Source organism: Pinus tabuliformis, chromosome 6, assembly GCF_031772625.1.
Source record: "Pinus tabuliformis cultivar Carrire ecotype Pingquan chromosome 6, CPIR1, whole genome shotgun sequence".
Lineage (NCBI taxonomy): Eukaryota > Viridiplantae > Streptophyta > Pinopsida > Pinales > Pinaceae > Pinus > Pinus tabuliformis.
The window spans coordinates 201,203,114-201,223,302 of record NC_142292.1 but is presented as its reverse complement, the minus strand read 5'-3'; the positions used below and the strand labels follow the sequence as shown (position 1 = coordinate 201,223,302).

Here is a 20,189-nt window from a genome sequence, read left to right as displayed (position 1 = left end):
ACGAGTTGTGAGCTTCTTTAATTCTTCTCTATGTTGATGCCTAATCGCTCCTTAAGGTGAGGTTTTATAGCTTTTATTTATACGGGTTTCCCCAATACTCAAAAGACACGTTCATTTGAAAGGAGAGGTCGACTTATGGATATTCATCCAATTACTCATAAGCTTGTTTTATTTATGGAAGATTTTATAGGAAAGACCGTACCTAAAGAGGTCCCACATCCACGTCATTAATCGCAACTTTCGGAGGTCCCACAATCGCAACTCTTAACATCACCGATGTAACATGGCCGATATTCATAATGTTGATGAAACAAACGCGATATAATATTAAACCATCGTCAATAGATCCGTCGGGTCCATAGCTAATACCACTATCGGTGGTCGGGTTCGTAAGACTTATCCTAATAGATGGTCGGGTTCACAAGTCTTATCGCAATCGGTGACCGACGGTGACAACCCTTATGATTTGTGGAACTTCCCTGATACCTGGACGCGATATTACATAAAGGTATATTCTATGGAGTTATTGGGTCTACGTATTATATCGCAATCAGCGTTTTGACATTCCTTTGAAACTTGTGATCCCTGCGGATGTGATATTTCATTAAGTCATGCTATAATGGTGTAGCGGGTCTGCAATTTTATCGCAATCAGAGGATTTCGATATACATTCCTTATGATTTGCGATATGAACATTCTGATAGGTGGACGCGATATTTCATTAAGGTGAATTGTGATGGGACGATCAGGTCCATAACCCATATCACAATCGGGGGTTTGAGCATTGTTTACATAACTTAATATAATAAAATCATCGATAAGATTTCTGTCGATATTATATACTGTCACTTCCTCCGATATGGCTCTTACTCTTGGCATATGCAATTGATTTGTATTGTCTTGGCTCGTCGCTCCTGTGGTTTCTCTTTACTCCTATGACTTCCGATACACTGCTTCGATAGCTCTTCTTCCGATTAGCTTTTCTCTGATCCAATAGCTCTTCTTCCGATAGCTCTTCTTTGATGGCTTCCGATGAACTCTTCTTGCTTCGGTTGCTTCACGGATCTGCTCTGCTTGGCTTCACATCATTATTTACTATCCAGAATATTGTCATATTGACATCAATGACAATCTAGATCAACAATAGGAAAAAGCCTAATATTAATTGTAACACAGGACAAGAGGAATTTTTGGACGTATATTGAAGGTTAATAATATTCATGAGTTAGTTTCACTTTTCGAGGAAAGTCTAATATTAATCATAACAAGCTACATGAAGAATTGTTTATCTTATATTAAAGGTTAACTTTATATTTATTGTAATTATAAGCTAAAAAGAAAGGGAGTTTAGTTTATTACAATGATAAACTTGAAAAGAAAAATAAAAGTTGCTAATATAATTTAAAAAATAAAACGTTTCAAGTAATTTATTTATTTGTTTCTTAAATTTGAGTCCACAAAAGGAAAAAATAGTGAAAGGTTATAATATTTAAAAAGATCATATAAACCTTTAAACATGCAACACTCACAACAACTTAAAGGGCACCAATCACAGTGATATAAATGCAAAACATTTTATTCTAATTATGTGTCAGTATTTATAAATGCTTTTACTTCAATATAGATAATGTAATTGCATTAACCCTCCCTAGTAAGGGGGAAAGGTACTCTTTCAGGGGAATTTTTGTCCTCCTTCAATCAATTCGAGGACTTTAAAAACGTGCATAATGTTGTGGCATTCCGCTCAACTAATTTCTTCAGTGTAATTTGCATGTCGATGCCTAAAAACCATTTTGGTCATCAACAAAGCCCTCAGAGGTGGAACTATTTTTTATGCACATGAAGGGTAAATTGAACATGTGATAGGTTGTTGACTTTCATTGAATAATTTTACTAAAGTTGTGATCCACAAAAGCGCAAGAATGGTGGATTTTGAAATATCAAAGCTCAAAAAATATGGTTGATTAGAAAGAATCTCCATTTTCATCCATGGGAAGTTTATTTCACAAATGTTTATGGAAGAGATTGGTCTATGAACCATATTCCAGGGTAAATTTGCATTCCCCACCAATATTCAAGAATTACCTCAATGTGAGAAGAGAGCTTCTAAGATGAAGAAGATTAGTTTTTACTCTATGAAGGGCCTCCTAATTCCTCACATTGTAGGGAAGGACCATTTACATTCAAAAATTACCGCAATGTGAGAAGAGAGTTTCTAAGATGAAGAATATATTTTTTTACTCTATGAAGGACCACCTAATTCCTCACATTGTAGGGAAGGACCATGTAGTTCTTCACATCACATGGAAATTGGCAAAGAGAAGTTTGATGCATTGAAAACTCTATCAAAGTGTTAATAATTCCAAGAATATGTTCTTGAAGAACAAGCTCACCCAAACATGCATGAGTAATTCAAATACCATGGCAAGTTTCCTTACGAAGATCACCAAGCTCGAAGATCAACACTTTGCTATTCGTATGAGGATCAAAGAGTATTAATTAGTGGCTATTGCACTCAATGGTTTCTTTCATATTTGGAAAGCCTTTGTTCAAGGTGTGTGTGCTCTCAAGCTTAGAGAAGCTTTGAAACATATTTGTCCAATAAGAGATGCCTAAAGAGAAAATGACCAATGACCAATACCTTGCACTTATCAAGGAGGTGAATAAAGGCGGAAAGAAAAGTGGACCAATAAAAGGTAAGGAGGACACATCTATCTTAAATCATAGTAATAAGTAATATAATCATGTCACAAGAAAGGCCATTTTCTAATCAATTTCTAAAGGATAAAAGGAAAAGGTAAATAGCAAAAGGCAATGTGTATAAAGGAGAGAAAATAGTCTAGGAGTGGATGAGTTTGGCATCCAAGTTTGAAATAGCTTTCTATGATTTCATGCCTTTCTACCAATACCACTTATGACTTTGGTTATTATTTGGATGGTGAAGCATCAAGGTATATGAAATTCAATAAGAAAATTTTCAACAATTTTTGAGAACAAGATGTGGGCATGCAAGTGGAGTTGAGTGATGATATCACATATCTAGTAACTTGAATCAACAAAATCACATATAGATCCTTCACACGATCTTCTTTTTATCCCTGGATTAATTAGAAATCTCCTTTTAGTCTCAGTCATTATAGATATTAAATGTATGGTTGAGATTATTGATCAACGGTGCACCATAAAATATTGCAATAACGATTTTTTGTCAAAACAGTGTTCCTACAAAACAAGAGGCCTTAGTGCATAGTAGTGGCATGTTGTGTGAGGTGTGGCACTTGGTCCTTCGTCACTTACATTATGGAGCTCCTCCTCTCTTGAAAGATATGGTGCAAGGATTGTCAACTTTTCAAGAGAGAATGGATTGGTGTGTGTAAAGTATGTGCATTGGGTGCACCCTTATCCTAACATTACTTTTCCATACAACAAGCAAAGATTAAGAGAGAATCATGAGTTGATACACTCTAATACATGTGGGCCTATGTCCTTTTCACTAAATGGTAATATACATTATGGTTTCTTTATTGATGATTCTTCTTGGAAATCTTGGATATGTTTTATGAAAAATAAAGATGAATGGTTCAGTATATCCAAAGCCTCCATTGAAAATCAAACAAGGAAGAGGATCAAGGGGCCTTGGTTTAAGAGGCAACTTACAATAACATACAACTCACAAAAGAATGGGGTCGTTGAACATATAATCAGATTTGACACTGATAAAGAAAATGGCATGATTCATGACATGGACTTGCCTCACACCTTTGGGCAAAATCATGCAATATTATCTACATGAGATTTTAAAGGGCGAAACAATAGAGCAAGTTCTTATTGATGAGAAGCTATAATGAGATCGAAAGGCTACTAGATTTACATTCCAACAAAATTGAAGACCAACTATTGTAAGTAGGAACATGAAATTTGATGAGTGTGGGTGGCCTTCAAGGTCACAGGAGCCTCCTATGGTGATTGAAGGCAAAGGTTTCTCATTCCATATTTATATCTAAAATCAAAGAAAAAATCAGATTAAACTCTCAAGATTCCAACCAAGGTGAAGAGGCAACAACTACCTTCCAGTTTAGCAAGAAACCCAAGATGACTTACCTAGACATTATAGGATGCACAAGGAAAAGTTGGAGCACCTAAATCTACATTTTTGGTGAGTCATCCACCTAATAAGTTTCCTATCTATGTTGCATTATAGACTTCTAATCTTGGGACATATCCTATTAGCCTTGAGGAGGTTACTACAAAGAAATGATGGCATGATACCATGATAGAGAGTACAACTCCACCCTCAAGAATGATGTTTAGGAGATGGTTCTAAGATCTACAAGGAAATCGGTGATAGATTCCAAATGGTTGTACAAAATCAAGCATGCAATTGAGGGGAGCATTGAAAAGTACAAGGCCAAGTTTTTTGCTAGATGATTTCTCAAAAAGAGGGAGTTGACTATGATGCAACTTTTGCTCCAATTGCAAGGTATACGTCCATCAAAACCATCATACCTTTAGCATATTAAAGTGTTGGTTGATCTTAATATCATATGGATGTAAATATAACATTCTTAAATGGTGTGATTGAGGAAAAGGGATTTGTAGATTAATGAAGAGGTTTTGATATCCATGAGCAACGGATCCATATTTGTAGGTTGGAAAAAAAAACCTTTATGCATTGAAATAGGCACCACAAGGATAATACTCTTGGATTGATGAGTATTTACTAAAGTTGAGCTTCTCCAAGACTTGTGCAGAGCCTAATCTTTATTTTGTATTTGATAAATTTTCTATTGCCCTTGTATGTAGATGACCTAATCAGCATAGGGGATTTTGACCATCTCATTTTGTGGTGTAAGAAGAAATTGGTCAGTGAGTTGAGCATGAAGGACATTGGTTTGTTACACTATTTTCTTGGGCTAGAAGTTCTACAAGTTGCAAGGGAAGTCTTCCTTGGATAAGGGAGTATAATGTGGGGATTTCAAATGCTAGACCAAGAACACATTTCTACCCATATGGTTCCAAATTTGAAGTTAACTGGTAATGAGGATTCAAATTTAATTGATCCCACTTTATATAGAGTACACATCAGAATGATAGTAAAACGCAGATAAAACATAAACATAAACAATAGAAGACAAGAGGACACAAGATGTGGCACCAGCCAGGGACAAACCCCAATGTGGGGAAACCCTTGATCAATTCTTCTTATATTCTTCAATAGTTCAACAGAGAGAAAGAGATATAGTACAATTATTTGAAGTCAATACTGACTTGTCAAAATAGGAGATCTGACATCAAAGATCTTCACCATGAAGATGACACAATGAAGTTGCAATTCTGGCACCAAGGACTGCAGTTCTGAATACTGGTTAGGGCATACTTATCAACCCTCAATCTTCAACTGATTTCAACATATCAAGCTTCTAGAGCTATGGTTCTCCAAGGTGAGACCCTTACACCACCACGCTGCTCCTTGCTGGCTGAATAACCCTCAACGCAACACTTCTAACAGCCTCATGTTGCTGGCTATGGCCTGCGGCCTAGCTCAGCAAGTCTGGGCCTGATTAGGGCACAAAACACAGTCTCCTAACAACCCCAAAATCTGCCCAGATTTGCCTTTAATTAATGTGGTTGTCCTCCAAGGGAAGGTTGTCCCCTTCGCTATAATTCAAAGCAGCCTTCTAGCCCTTAACAATGGCTCTGCCCTCCTTTCATTACAGCGGCATCCTACAGTCCTTAGAACAGGCTTGCGACAACCTTTCTAAAGGATTGTTCCACCCTCTACGAGCCCTCAAACAGCTCCCTTTCTCCTCGGCCTTCTAACAAGATACTCAGCCTCCTTTCAGCCCTTCGGTCTTCCTGAAATGGCTTCAGAACAACCCTATTTCACCCACGCTGAATTGCCTCCTTCACGCTATGATAAGGCTCCTTCTTGCTGCAGCTAGGGCATCCTCTTGTTGCGGCTTAGGGCCTCCCTCTTACTGCGGCTTCCCTCTTGCTGCTGCTTACGGCCTCCCTCTTGCTATGGATTAGGGCCTCCTTTGCTACAGATTAGGGCCTTCCTTTTGCTGCGTATTAGGGCCTCCTTTTGACTGCGGCTAGGCCTCTTCTTGTATGCATCTAGATCTCTCTTTGATTGTGGCTAGGTCTCTCTTCATGACTGCGGCTAGGGCTTCTCTGATCTTTCTTTCCACCACGTCCTCCTTGTGAGAAGACAAACCCAAACAAGTGGAGAGAGAGATCATGAGATAATGTGCTCCTCAAATGACTTGAGGTCTCCTCTATTTAAATGCAACGTTGAGGTTGAGCTAGGGGTAAAAGTGCTTGTTTAGCTTGTTGGCCGACCTTGACAAATTGTCAATAATATGAATAAATTCATATCTCCATAAATACATGTCGGAATCGGATGATCTTTAGATCAATCCTACACCTCTCAGAGAGAGGAATCCAAGAAAAATATCAGCTGCCATAAATAAGGTGACCCATATGGAGTTTGGCCCTAGTTGCCAACTTTAACAATAAAGGAGCAGTGGTCCAGATTACATTCCTATATATTCACAAGTGGCCAACACTATGACAAAACCCCTAGCAAAGGGGAAGTACAAAACTTTGAGAGGGAATTTTGGTTTGGTATAGAACATATTCTTTGGAAAGGAGTTAGTTTTTGCTGCTCTCAGTTTCTTCTCCATTAAACATTAGCTTTTGTCATTTCTTATTTTTAGGGATTCTCTATTTTAAAAATAAAATCCATTGGTTGACAAGTGATTAGTCATCAATAAGGTATTTTCATTTAAATAATGACTTGAGTACTTGGCATGTGTTGGCACCTGTTTGCCACACAGAGGAATGTGCCTAGCATGTGTCGGCATGCATCTACCTATTCCTAGCACATGTGGAGCACATTACTTAGGGAGTTACACTTTTCTATTCTTGAACTTTTTCTGGATGCGTGGACTCCTCTCTTACTCTATGAAAATATATGGGGGGCAGATTCACAAAAATATAGTCATTGTAATTTCAATGTTAATGAAAATTCATGTGATCACCACTCAGATTTCTAGCTTGCCCATTTTGATTTGCAGATTAAATATCTCTCATATCTAAACTCTATCACTTGTCCGATTGATCTGAAATTCTGATATGCAGTGTCAACATCTTTGACCTATTCTCTTATGCTTTTAGCTTTAAAAAAATTTAAGTTTTGATTTTGTCTTAACATTTTCAATTTCAGCTGTAGGGTAAAATATTTGAGCGCTGATGTGCTCATGAAGTAGAATGTTTAATAATAATAACCAATCAACATCGGTCATCACATTGCTCTAGGTGTATTTGCTACGATTTGATGACTATTCTTTGGAATTCATTCTTATAATCAGGTTAGATGTCCCAATCGATGACTATTTTCTTCTTTGGGTGTCATTCACATGCAATATTTGTCTTTCCTTTCTGCTTCCAATCTTTTAGACAGCTTCTTATTGCATGTCCACAACAAACACAAACAGAGCATCCAAAATTGACATTTTGATAATCAATTTTCTTCTTTAGCTCTTGCACTGTTGTTTTGCATATAGTGTCCTCCAACTCGAGTTCAACAAAATCCATACATTGATAGACTAGCATTTTATTGGTTGTAGGTATGTTTTCAATTAATGTCAGTACCTTTTTATCCTATAGCTCAACAATTTTGCAAATCACACCTGGCCCATTTCTAACCGTCACATATTAATGTCCACTTTCATTGCACATACCATTACAAAAGAAACTGATTCTTGAAGGCTGATGTTCAAGGCCTTCATATTTGTAAATTCAAAAAGAAATAACCTTTTGGGAAGGAGGAAAATATCAAATACCCTTCTGACATCCCTTCCAACATCTCTAAGAAATACCCTAAAGCTATTGAATCATCTAAGTTATATTTTCTGAGAACTGAATATCTATCCTTTTGGAGGTTAAGAAGGCTGAGCGCATTGAAGCAACCATACTTGTAAATGCTGATCTGATGTTCGGGTTTTTTCACATTTAGAGGCCACTTTACGGACCAAAGTTTTAACATAGCTAAAGCTTCATAGTTTCAGACAGCTTTAAAAGGGCAAACATAGCAAGCAACTACAAAACAAATAGAGAATCAAACACCATGATTAATAACTTCCACTCTGATAAATTTATAAAGTCCTTGGATTAAAAAATTCCAATCAACAAAGCATTAGAGCACAGAAATCCACCTCTCCTTGTACCTGAGCGTGGTACATTTTCATGCATTTACCTCATTGTTACTTTTAAATATCTAGTAATCACATGAAGAGAGATTCAATGCAGATGCAAAAGAGAACTACTCCAAATTGCCTGTTCCCTACCATTATAAAGCTATTATGCAGAGTAGACAAAAATCAGACTAAAGATATCCCTAGTGTTACGCTTAGATAGATCACCTTTACCAAATCACATTTTATTGTATTACTCAAAATTGCACAAAAAAAATGAGGGAAGCGTTAAGCATTAGCATGACCTTGTTACTGTGCCATGCAAAAACATTAATACTTCAACATGCTAAAACACTGCATATTCACGAAGATTCCCCACAAACAGAAAATTTCTGTTGACTGGAAATCTGAGCTTTAGTGTGATAAAAAATAACCACGCTAGTACCCTTTGTTCCCACGAATACGAGTACGCATATCCACCTGCCACACAAACATCAGTAAACCTTGGGTTACGATTGATCCTAATTATGCAGGCTGGGTTGGAATCAGAATAACAAAATTCCGATTGCATTGCACTATATATGAGACATAAATATATCAAATGCTGATTTGCAGTACATATTTTTCTTTAGCGTGTTTCCCCTAATCATAATAATAAAATAACCAGGTCACAAAACGGAAGAAGTCACATTAAGATTGAATATTCTTGATAGGAGATACGTTTGTATTATGGTAATAATTGACGAAAGATTGGACATCTAAAAAATGTTCTTTTACACAGATAGTTGGAAGTATTAAGAAACATGCCTGGAATAAAACTATCGATCCTTTTCAAAATGCGTATCGATGCACTTTTAGACAAAATGGATGAAACATTTCTACAATGGCACCTTGGGATGAGAAACATATTTGCCAAAATCGGAAGAATCGAATTTGATATGGTTCTGAATAAGAAATACTAATTTTCCTATTCCACAAAAATTAAAATTCCAGAACCTCCGATGGTTTATGTTATAGCTCAAGTTACTCTGACTAAAAGGACCTCAATGATTGATTCACAAGAAACTAGATGATGCCTTTGATTTGAGAAAAAGGGAACTTCATCAATCTTAGAAGACAGCTCTCATACAGACAACAGCTTCTATAGTCGTAGGGCCCCATTAAGGGTGTTGGCTATTATGGCCCCACATCGACAAGATCCCCCAGAGGATGTGGCCCTGTATCATTGTAAATCCGCAGAAAGGGTATCCAGGTCTAAGGGAGTGCCATATATAGCCCTTGTCTGTTTTATTTCCTCATCATTCGTGTTCTCTATGTGGGCTTCATAAAGAGAGCAATTTCTAACTGTTAATCTGCACTTGTGATGATGTTTTTGAGCTATTAGCTTATTACTATGAATTCATAGAGGAATTCTCACTTGTTGAGAAAAGAAAATCCCATTATGCTACAGTGACTTAAATAAAATATTTAATAATGATAACATCTCCTAGTTACGTGGCTGCAGAGAATATTTATAGCAATATGACAACACGGGTGTTCTTTCTCTGTGTGATGATCAATGTCACATGGTTTGGGTTCGACAACGTTTAGGTTCGATTTGAGTTCGAATTTTTTTATGAGGTTTGGATGAGGTTCACCATTAGGTTCGTTTATATATATACAGATGTATTAATTATATGATAAAATAGTAAGAAATCAACATCAGTAAACATCAAAAATGCTATCACGGATATGTAAACTGCAAGGATAAATTGCAAGCTTGAGTTGTGATATGAAGTTATAAGTTTTGATCTATCGACTTGGTTAATGGCTATGAGGTTCGATGAGGTTCGCCGAACCTCAAATTTTTTTAAGGTTTGCCAAAATTCGAACCTTTAAGGTTAAAGTTCGACAAACCTTATGACATAGGTGATGATCATGATGGATTCTATCAAAAATAATTTTATCTATTGCTAGGTATATAACAACTTATCACCTTTTGAAATGCTTCAAACTTGATGTCACATCTGTCAATTTCTGCTACAAGTCACGAAACTTTCACAGTCACCGCCTAGCCTTTGACATCGATATCTCAAGGTTTTGTTTACATTCAAATCTTAGTGTTTGTCTGGGCCTGCTCACTACATTCGTATCAGCCTGTTACTGATCTCATATTAAGCATTTTGTTTTTTGGCAATTTACAATGTTTTAAACTAGGCATTTCTTTCTCAATGAATTTTAGATTCTTAAATGACATCTGCACTCCCTTCAATAATTTTTTAAGGTTTGGACTTCATCGGTTTAAATTGTCATATGTTGCACCTTCACTGGCATTTGACTGTGCCCAATTGCTTCCCAACTGCACACTCTCTTCCTCAAAACTCCAGAAACACAAGCATGCTATCTCAAAACTCATGTTCATTGCTTCATGGTACACTTTCTGCACATGATTCTTTGTGTGTATTTTGAAGCCATTTAATTATAATCGATCTTTCATAAAGGTAAAACATAGGTTTAATCTGTGCTGCAAATACTAGCCACCAGACCACCTTCAACCATAGTTTGAAAAACCAACCCGGTTTGAACTGGAACTGGTCAGATAGGTCAAGGTCAAACCAGCCACCAAACCAGACTGGTGGACCAGTTTGGTAACCAAACCAGTACAAACAGGTCAAAACCGGACTGAACCGATCAATCCCATCCTGAACCGGAAATGCAGTAAAAACCTAACTCCTCAACCCTAAACTTAAACAAAAATCTTAACTCAACCCTAGCAATGCTGGCAAACAATGGTAATGTTAAATTCTTAAAGGATAAAGAGGAAAGATTTACTTAATTTTTTAACATTACCATTAATTGTTTCAGGATGTTTGAGAGTTCCAATCTTATCGGACTTCATATGAAGAAAGTAGAATTTCATATCCCACTCAAAATTCAGCAGACTTAACAGTTTTGAGGATTTTTGGCTTGGTTGGATTCCAACACTCCCGTAAATTCTATCATGTATGAGGGTATGGGATTGGCATTTAATCAAGAGCACCAAGCCCTTTATGTAGCTTGATGTTGGTGGTATTGATTGTTGAACTCCTTTGCCATCACCTTAACAAAACTGTAACCTTCACTCAAACCATGATAAGTGGCTAGGCATGTTAAGCTTTTTCTGCCATATGATAAGGTTGAGGAGATGAACCCTTTGCTCAAGCCAAAATCATTGGTTATCCCTGTTAAGATTTTTTTTCTACCATATTATAAGGTTGAGGAATACGAGTCTGAAGACTAATCCAAATGATGTTTATGTAACCCCTACTGATGATCCCATTTTTAGTAGTGGTGATGAGTTTGATGAGTGATCATGTTAATCAATGATTTGTAGTAGACTAGTGGCCCAGTAACTTGTAGCATGGCTTTTGGGCTCTAGAGGCCATTTAGAGCGTCACTGATTATGTATTTTGTTGCTGATATGTGCCATTTTTATATATTCACCCTTACATGTTATATATACGAACAAACTTTACATATATTGTCTTTAATGGAATGGAATCATGGTTTGTAATCTTAGAAATATTTTTTATTAATATAAATTAATTAATTTATGTATTTTTTTAAAAACTGGTTCATTGACTTTGGTTCAATCCAATTCTGGTTTGGTACCAAGTTTGATAGGTGGTTGATTGAAAGACTGGTTTCGGTTTTTAAAACGACACCTTCAAGTCACTAGAAAATGTAGTGCCCTTCCTAGTGTAAGCATAGTTTTGACAATGTCTCTTCAGACACTCCAGGTCATGTTGGCTACAAGGTGTTGAAGAATGTAACTAGTGCCGGTCTTCATAATTATACTTAAGTCATGATGTATTGTATTTGTCAAAAGAAAGAAAGAAATTTTATTATTAAAAAAATTGACTTATTAAAGCATGGGTTTCATGCTTGGGTCAATTGTTTTTAGGTCAAAGTCTACATTGAAGACTTCTAGGGTTTATGTCTTGTGTCCTTGTCCATGTCATAATGTAAAAGAACATTCTTGGGCTTTATTTGTCAAGAAAGAAATTCATTTTATTGTAAAATAGGTCAATTAGGCCTCCTCCACCAAGTCGACCTCAAGAAAGGACAAGTCGGTCTCAACAAGGGAATTCGACCTCACAAACTCACTATATATTGGAGCAACTCAACTCATTTGGAAGCACATCTCTCACAAGTTCAAATTGCAGTAGCTGAAAGCAGAAAAAGTGCGAAGTTCAAGAAGGAAGTTGGAATCGAAGTTTTTGGGTCTCTCTCTCTCTCTCGTGTGCAACGAATTCTGATGTTGCATCAAGGTCAAAGTTGTGAAGTTGCATTAAGGTCGAAGTTGTGAAGCTGCTAGGCTGAAGCTACTGAAGTTGCTAGATAGAAACTATAGTCCTAAAGCTGGGTCAAAGTTGTGAAGCTTGGGGTCGAAATTCTGGGTTGAAGCTACAGTTGGGAAGCTGGCACTTGGTAACTTCAGAAGAGATCATCTATCAGAAGGAATGTTATGCAACCAGCGCACAAAAAGATAGATCAACGACTTAAAAAGTATCCTCTTCGAGGGGGAAAACTCCGTTACATTACATAAATGAACAATTCTCGGATGATACAAATGACAAGACCTCCTTTGTATATATAGGAGTCTAAGGGGTCACAATATAATCAAAGCCTACCTAACAATAATAATGTAAGGGCACAACAATAATAATAGTGGGCTTCTGTGGGGCACAACAATAACAATATGAGGGCTACATGGGCACAACAATAACAATAAGGGGGCTACACTAGTATTATAGAGACCTAACATGCCCCTCTCCTTCAAAAAAGTGTTGTCCCCATTGCTTGAGTAGTTCAACTTTTGGATACTTCTGTATAAAATTTTCATCCTCCCATGTGGAGTCTTCAACAGGGAAGTTCTTCCACTTAATGAGATACTCTGAAATTGATCGACTTCGTAGCTGTCGAGTTCTTGTTTCCGTGACTGCTTCAAGCTCAAATATGATTTTTCCTTCTTCGTCAAGTTCTGGCAACATTGTTTGAACTGGAAGCTTATCACCGATAACCTTCTTTAAGCATGAAACATGGAAAATTGGGTGTACTCGGGAAGATGCAGGCAGCTCCAATTTGTATGCCATAGTACCAATCTTTTGCAACACCTTGTAAGGACCATAGTACTTGGGTGATAATTTATTATCCTTCTTAGCTTGCTTGAGAGACATTTGTTTGTATGGTTGTAGTCGTAAAAATACCCAGTCACCTACATCAAAACTTCTTTCACTGTGATGCTAATCTGCCTGTTGTTTCATTCGATTTTGCGTCATAGTGAGGTTATCCTTTAAGAGTTGGAGAACTTGTTGTTGATGCTCGATGTGATCTTCCACTGCTTGAACCTTAGAATTTTCTCTTAAAGATGATGTGATGGATGGTGGATGATATCCATAAAGTGCCATAAATGGGGTCATTTTTGTTGTAGTATGGAAGGAAGTGTTATACCACCATTCAGCTAGAGGTAACCACTTGACCCATTGTGTTTTTTTATCAGATACAAAGCAACGAAGATATCCTTCCAAACATTTGTTCACTATCTCAATTTTCCCATCAGATTGAGGATGATAAGATGAGCTATGAGCTAATTGAGTACCAAGACAAGAAAATAATTTCGTCCAAAAATTTCTAGTGAAAATGGGATCTCTGTCACTTACTATAATCTTTGGGGATCTCTGTAACTTACTATAATCTTTGGGTTTCCATGAAGCTTTTGAATTGTTTCCATAAATGCAGTAGCAACTGTATTGGCTTTAAAAGGATGAGATAATGCACAAAAATGTGCATACTTGGTAAGTTTATCAACTACCACCATGATGACACTCTTTCCTTTAGACTTGGGTAAACCTGTGATAAAATCCATTGAGAGCTCCTCCCAACGCTGACTTGGAATGGCTAAAGTATGTAACAGACCCGTGTCGAAAAATGTAACTAGGTTAGGTCTTTATAATGACATGTGTAATTGTGATTTTATGTAATTGATGTAAAGAAGAAAAAAAAAAATATTTTTGTAAACCTTGTCTCATGGGTTTCATGAGCAAGGAATTTTATTTTTAGTAATGGCTCCCATTGTGAGCCCTTAGAATTGGTCATGAAGTCAAATAGAGTCAATGTCATGTATGAAGGACCCTTCTTGGGCATGTTACATTTGTATATGAGTCAATGAAAATGTCAAATAGCCCTCCAAGACCAAGCTCAAGCATCTACTTCACATCGGCCTTAAATGAAATAATGAATTTGTTCCAACAAACATGTCGGCTCACCCACTGTTCAAGTCGGCTTATTATGGAGGCTCCAACGACTATAAATAGGGCAGCTTGACCTCATTTCAAAGATAGATTTTCGATCAAGATCTGAAGCTAGAAATAAGTACGAAGGTCATCAAGAAGAAGCCTTATAACCAATGAGGAGAAGGGAAGGAAGAGCGAGGTTTTTGGGACTTTTTGGGATTGTTTTTGGGCCAAGTAAGCTCCACACATGCGAGATTACAAACCTGTCTATTGCAGGAAGAAGGCCAAAATATTACAATCATCATAAGAAAGTATTTTGGGTGAAGAACAAGAAAGATATCAAGCTAAGTTGTCAAGGAAGCAGTCTCCATCTAAAGCGAAGGGAATCAAGGTTCCAAAGTTGATACTTCACACATGCTAGGGTTTTTTAAGGAAGTTGAGAAGTTGCAGATCTAAAAGGACGCTCAAATCTGAAGTACAAGTAAGGCAAGCAGTTGGACTAAGTGTTGACGTGGGCACGAAAGAGAAGCAGTGAAAGGGAACTTGTGTCTTGGTCTTGGAGAGGCAAATAGGTCAATGGTCATGGTCTTGGTATTCGTCAATTGAAATCTCTATAAGAAGAAGAATTTGTTCATGTTTTCCTCTCAAGTGGGAGAGGTTTTGGCCCTGGCTGATAGCCTACATTCTGTGTCTCATCTCCTTATGATTTATGCATTGATCATTGTTTGATGAAGAAGAATACTAATAATCTAAGTAAAAGAAGATCCTAATCTAAGAAAGTAAAAAGCATTCACAAGCAGTTATCTAATGAAGAGAAATCACTTAATATTGATGCCCTAGATTTCTCAACATGGTATCAAAGCTAAGGTGACAAAGTCAAGGAAGGGCATCTTATCAAGGGACACTCAAGGATCAAATCTCGAGGAAGGCATCAAAGTGAATCTAGAAGATCATCTTGAAGTCAAGATCTAAGAAGAAGTGTCAAAACCCTAGATCGAAGAAGAAATCTACACCAAAAGAAGTCTTGGGATCATCATCAAGAAAAGAAGGCCAAGACCCTACATCTACTCAAGTTGAAGAGATCTACGAATCAAGGTAGCTTGAAGTTTATTCATCCAAGAGAAGCACCTCAAGATCAAGATCACATCATCATCTTGAAGAAAGTAAAAACCCTAGCTCAATCAAAGAAGCATTCCTGGGATTCGCTCTCAATCATTTTGATGTTGAAGTATCTTGAAGACTATTCATCTAAAGGAAGTTAGATCAAAAGGCGTTGGCATCGTCAAAAAGGGCAATCTCCTTTTATTAGAGCAAGGATTTCATTTGGAAGAAGATCATCCAAAAGGAATTAATACATCTTGATCAATCATCATCATCAAAGGGATCAAGTTGAAGATTTCAACTTCACTTGACCAGTAAGTATCTTTTCTTCTACAATCTAATCTAGTAAAATGACTTCATTTTGCAAGGAGATCTATAAGTTGGTTGGGTCATCGAACTTCCTTGCATGGAAATGGAGGATAGACATAGTCCTCGAACAAAATAAAGTCATTGATCATGTTATTGATCAAGCACTATCTGAATACATGGAAAGGGATCTAAGGGCTCAAGAGATTCTTATGGAGTCTATTGAAGATCCCCTCATTCCCTATATAGCAGAGCTAGAGACATCAAAAGAGATATATGATAAGCTGGTAGAACTATTCTCTAAAATGTGATAAGAAAGGTCATATCACTTAGATCTCATCTATTCAAATTGAAGGTATCAAAGGATGAAGGGATATCTACATGTCTCTCAAAAGCATCTCAAATAAGAACTCAACTGCAAGATCTAGGAGAGATGATATTTGATAAATAAATGGTCTCCATTGTTCTAAATGCATTAACTGATGAACAAGGTAACCTCGTATGAAATGCCCGTACAAAGAAGAATGTTATCCCATTCAACAACTTGTGGTTTCTATGTAAGATAGATGAAGACATGTTGAAGGTAAAAAGTGATGAAGGACCAAGTGAAAGGGGTCAAACACTTACTAAAAGGAAAGGGAAGTTCAGGAAACATAGTTCTCAAGAAAACATGGATGACATTCAATGCTATGAATGCCAAGAATATGGGCATTACAAAATAGATTGTCCTAAGATCAAGAAGGAAAACAACAAAAGAAGAAGAGAAGAAGCCCATATGACCGAAGAAGTGGAGGAAGCTGAAAAGAAGAAGTCCAAGAATGAGGAAGTAAGAGATCTCTACTATGACTGAGATAGTCTTCCTCACCCAAGTTTTTTCCAAAGTTCATGTTCTTAAGTCTTGTAAGATATGGCTATCATGATTCACTGAGAAAAATGATGGGATGCACGATGGCATCATAGAAGCATTGAAAGCAAGAGCTCGTGACATCATCATAGAGAAGCATGAAAGATGGTTGAAATAGAAATCTATGGCAATCAACAATATAGCTCTTGGGAACCTCGTAAGTGGCACTTATGGAAAGGAAAAAATCATCCAGGACAAAGCTCATCATACATCAGTCAAAAAGGAAACATTTGTTGGATGAGGATACTCTAGATCCTCAAGATTCCCTGATGGAATCTTCATCGAAAGGTTCATCAATCAAGAGGGGAAGCAAGTGTTTCATTGGGAAATCCAAGGATTGAAATATTTGACTAGGATATCTCCATGAAAGATAAGAAGACTCTAATGAAGTTTGAAAAATAAAGAGACCCTTGACAGTGTATATATTTTGGAGATGTGTCAATATGTATGTCGGATGCTGATGCAAATAGAAAGATGTCATGATGAAAGACCATCACAAAGGTAATTTTGATTTAACATTCATTTCTTATTTTTTAATGATATTTGGATGGGCTTATGCAGGGCTGCCAAGGGAAGAATTGTGGATGTCTTCCACAACTGATGCCCATGTAGCAGAATGAAAGATCCTTAAGAAAACATGGCATGAAGTGTTGAAGATAGTGTAACGAGGTTCGGTATTTACAAATGTAACTTTGATCTTTGTGCTTGTCAATAAAAAGAAATATTATTTTTGTAAATTAAATGAATGAGTTTCTTGCTCATTTCATAAGTCTAGAAAAGTCAAAGAGTCAAAGTCATATGTAAGGATCTCTTCTTGAGCCTTCATGTAATATATATGCGTTAACCAAATGTCTAAGAACAACCCTCTAAGACTAGCACAATCCTCTTGAAGACAAGCAAGCAAAACGATGAAAAACACAGTCACGTCGGCCAGCAAAAATGAATTTAAAGTCATGTTGGTTCACTTGGTAATGTCGGCTTATTATGGAGGCACAAAACCTATAAATGGGCAGCTGAAGTCACCACAAAAACACAGATCACAATCTCGCAATTCTCTTACGAAGCTCGGATGAAAACAGGGTCTGCAACTTCGCATGATTTGAAGAAGTATACTCCCGAATGACTACAGTCAGGATACTATCTCATTACCTCGCAGGAAATCTCAGTCACCTCCTGAGTATATGTTTCAGTGTATTGCTAATACTCCTCGAAGGAAAGAAATGATACAAGTCTCAGCGCTATGACAATACAGTCACAAGTGACTACACTCTCGGCATGAAGGATCTATGTAAAAACTTTGTCTCGGCCTTCATATATCATAAACACAGTCATGATTTTGATGATCACTGTTTCACTATCTCGAAATATACATGGTAAAGAGGATCTTTGTGATCTCTGTGATGAAGCAGCAATGAAGCTCATAGTTATGACGAGTCTCTCAGTGGAAGCACAATGTTGTTGCAACATTAATGAATGTCTTCATGATGCAGTGATGATGATGATCTCAGCGATACAAAGAAGAGAATTGGTGCCTTGGTCTTGGAGTGGCTCAGTCAGTCAAGGGTCATGGTCTTGGTGTTCGTCAATTGGAATCTCTATAAGAAGAATTTCGTGCGGGTTTTCCTCTCCAAGAGGGAGAGGTTTTGGCCTTGGCAGAATGCCAACATCTTGTGTTCTTGTCTCTTTGTTTTGGTAGCTATTTGATGAAATAAGAAACACACACTCTAATAATGTCAAAGAGAAGATTGTGCTAATAAGAAGATTAAAAATGCCTCACAAATAGTTATCAAGTCAAGAAGAATCTCATTAACTACATGTGCCCTAGATTCTTCAACATGGTATCAGAGCTATGGTTGCAGTCTAAGGAAGGGCATAAAAGAGACACTTAAGGATCAGCTTCAAGAAGGACATCAGAACAAGTTGAAGGAATTGAAAGATTAGTCCTCAACAAGTAGTATACAATAACAAGACAATTCAAGATCAATCTCAGTCTCAATGCTAGTACTCAGAAGTCGGATCACTCTGAATCTTCAGATAGTACAAACAGGTACAGGACCTCGTTGATGAAGTTTCCCTCTATCAATCTCAATGAGCACAGTGAAGTATGATATCTCGACATTCTTGTGATCATAATACAATCATTGTCTCGACCACCTCATAATCGCAGCCCTCAACATACGAAATGATGTTACTACGTCATATATTATTAGCATGCTCACGATGGCGAGATACTAAAAAGTCTTGGTATCTTTGTCTCGATAACCTCTCGGCATAAGAATGATGACCTCAAAGATACTATAGCACCACTCAGTTTCGATGGAAAGAATCATGGTAATCCCACAGTAGTGAATAGTCTCATACACGCAATCTCGAATAAGAAACTTAGAAATACTACAGTGATATATATATTCTCCGCACAGCCATGACAAGTAAGATCTCGAGGATAAACACAAGTACATTCTCGGTCAAGGAGCAGTCGGGATCCAAACAAAGATTATGATCTCAGTGAAAACTATGAAGAGACAATCATGATCTCTATAGTTCAAAAGGCAGATCTCCAATACACATCTTAGTAAAGACACAATGATGAATTCGGTGACAAGTTTGGGCTCACAACACAATACATAATCCGAATGAACAACACTCATAGACATCACTGTCTCGGTACAGTATTACAACAATATACTTGTCACAGTTCTGGATCTTGTCTATAAACATGATCTCAATAGCATGATGCTCGGATCAGAGCATCAATTTGCTGATGCTAAAGTATAATAAGGTCCACTTGTGGGATGGCAGTATCACGAGCATGTCAACAATTGTTGAAGTTTCTAAGTTTACTTAGTTAGAAACCCTCCATGCACTTTATCTGATTTATTCCTACCTACTTGTTATTTTCCTTAACAAGTTATTTACAATGTAAATACTGAAAATAAACACTAGTGCATGCTCAACATATTACATATCAGCAACTAAAAGAAACAGAAACAAACACACCATATGACACCATTATTTTTGGACTAATGTCCCCGAAAAAACCGAATGTGGGAAAATTGGTACAGCTATCTGAGGGTTTCCTTATTAAGCAATATCAGAGTACAATTTGGGTGCTGAAACTGGCCTACCCAACAAAGAATTTCCTTGGCAACAATACCTCTCAATTTCTAACAAATCTCCTGGCTGAAACCCCGGATAATCCTTCCGGCAGTTACTCAACACCAATATGCCCCAGAAACCCCAGCATCAGCCTCTCTCTGGACTGCGTCAACCCCTCTCTGTCCCACGCTGGCCCTGCGTCACCCCAGATGGGTCTGCGTCAGCCTTGGGATGCCTTGCGTCAACCATCTGGGCCTCTACGTCAGCAACGCTTGCCTCTCTGAGGCTCTGCGCAGCTCCTGGCTGCCTCTACGTGGCCCTGCGTGAGCC

At 37.4% G+C, this 20,189-nt stretch overlaps 1 long non-coding RNA gene across 1 annotated transcript in view; it reads right to left on the bottom strand.

Annotated features, from left to right (window-relative positions):
- Nucleotides 1-8,148: 8,148 nt before the first annotated feature.
- LOC149258154 (uncharacterized) overlaps nucleotides 8,149-20,189 on the bottom strand; it is a 59,732-nt gene continuing 47,691 nt past the window's right edge. The window contains exon 2 of the long non-coding RNA XR_016246004.1: nucleotides 8,149-8,678. This is a non-coding gene — a long non-coding RNA (uncharacterized LOC149258154). The remainder of the gene's footprint in view (nucleotides 8,679-20,189) is intronic.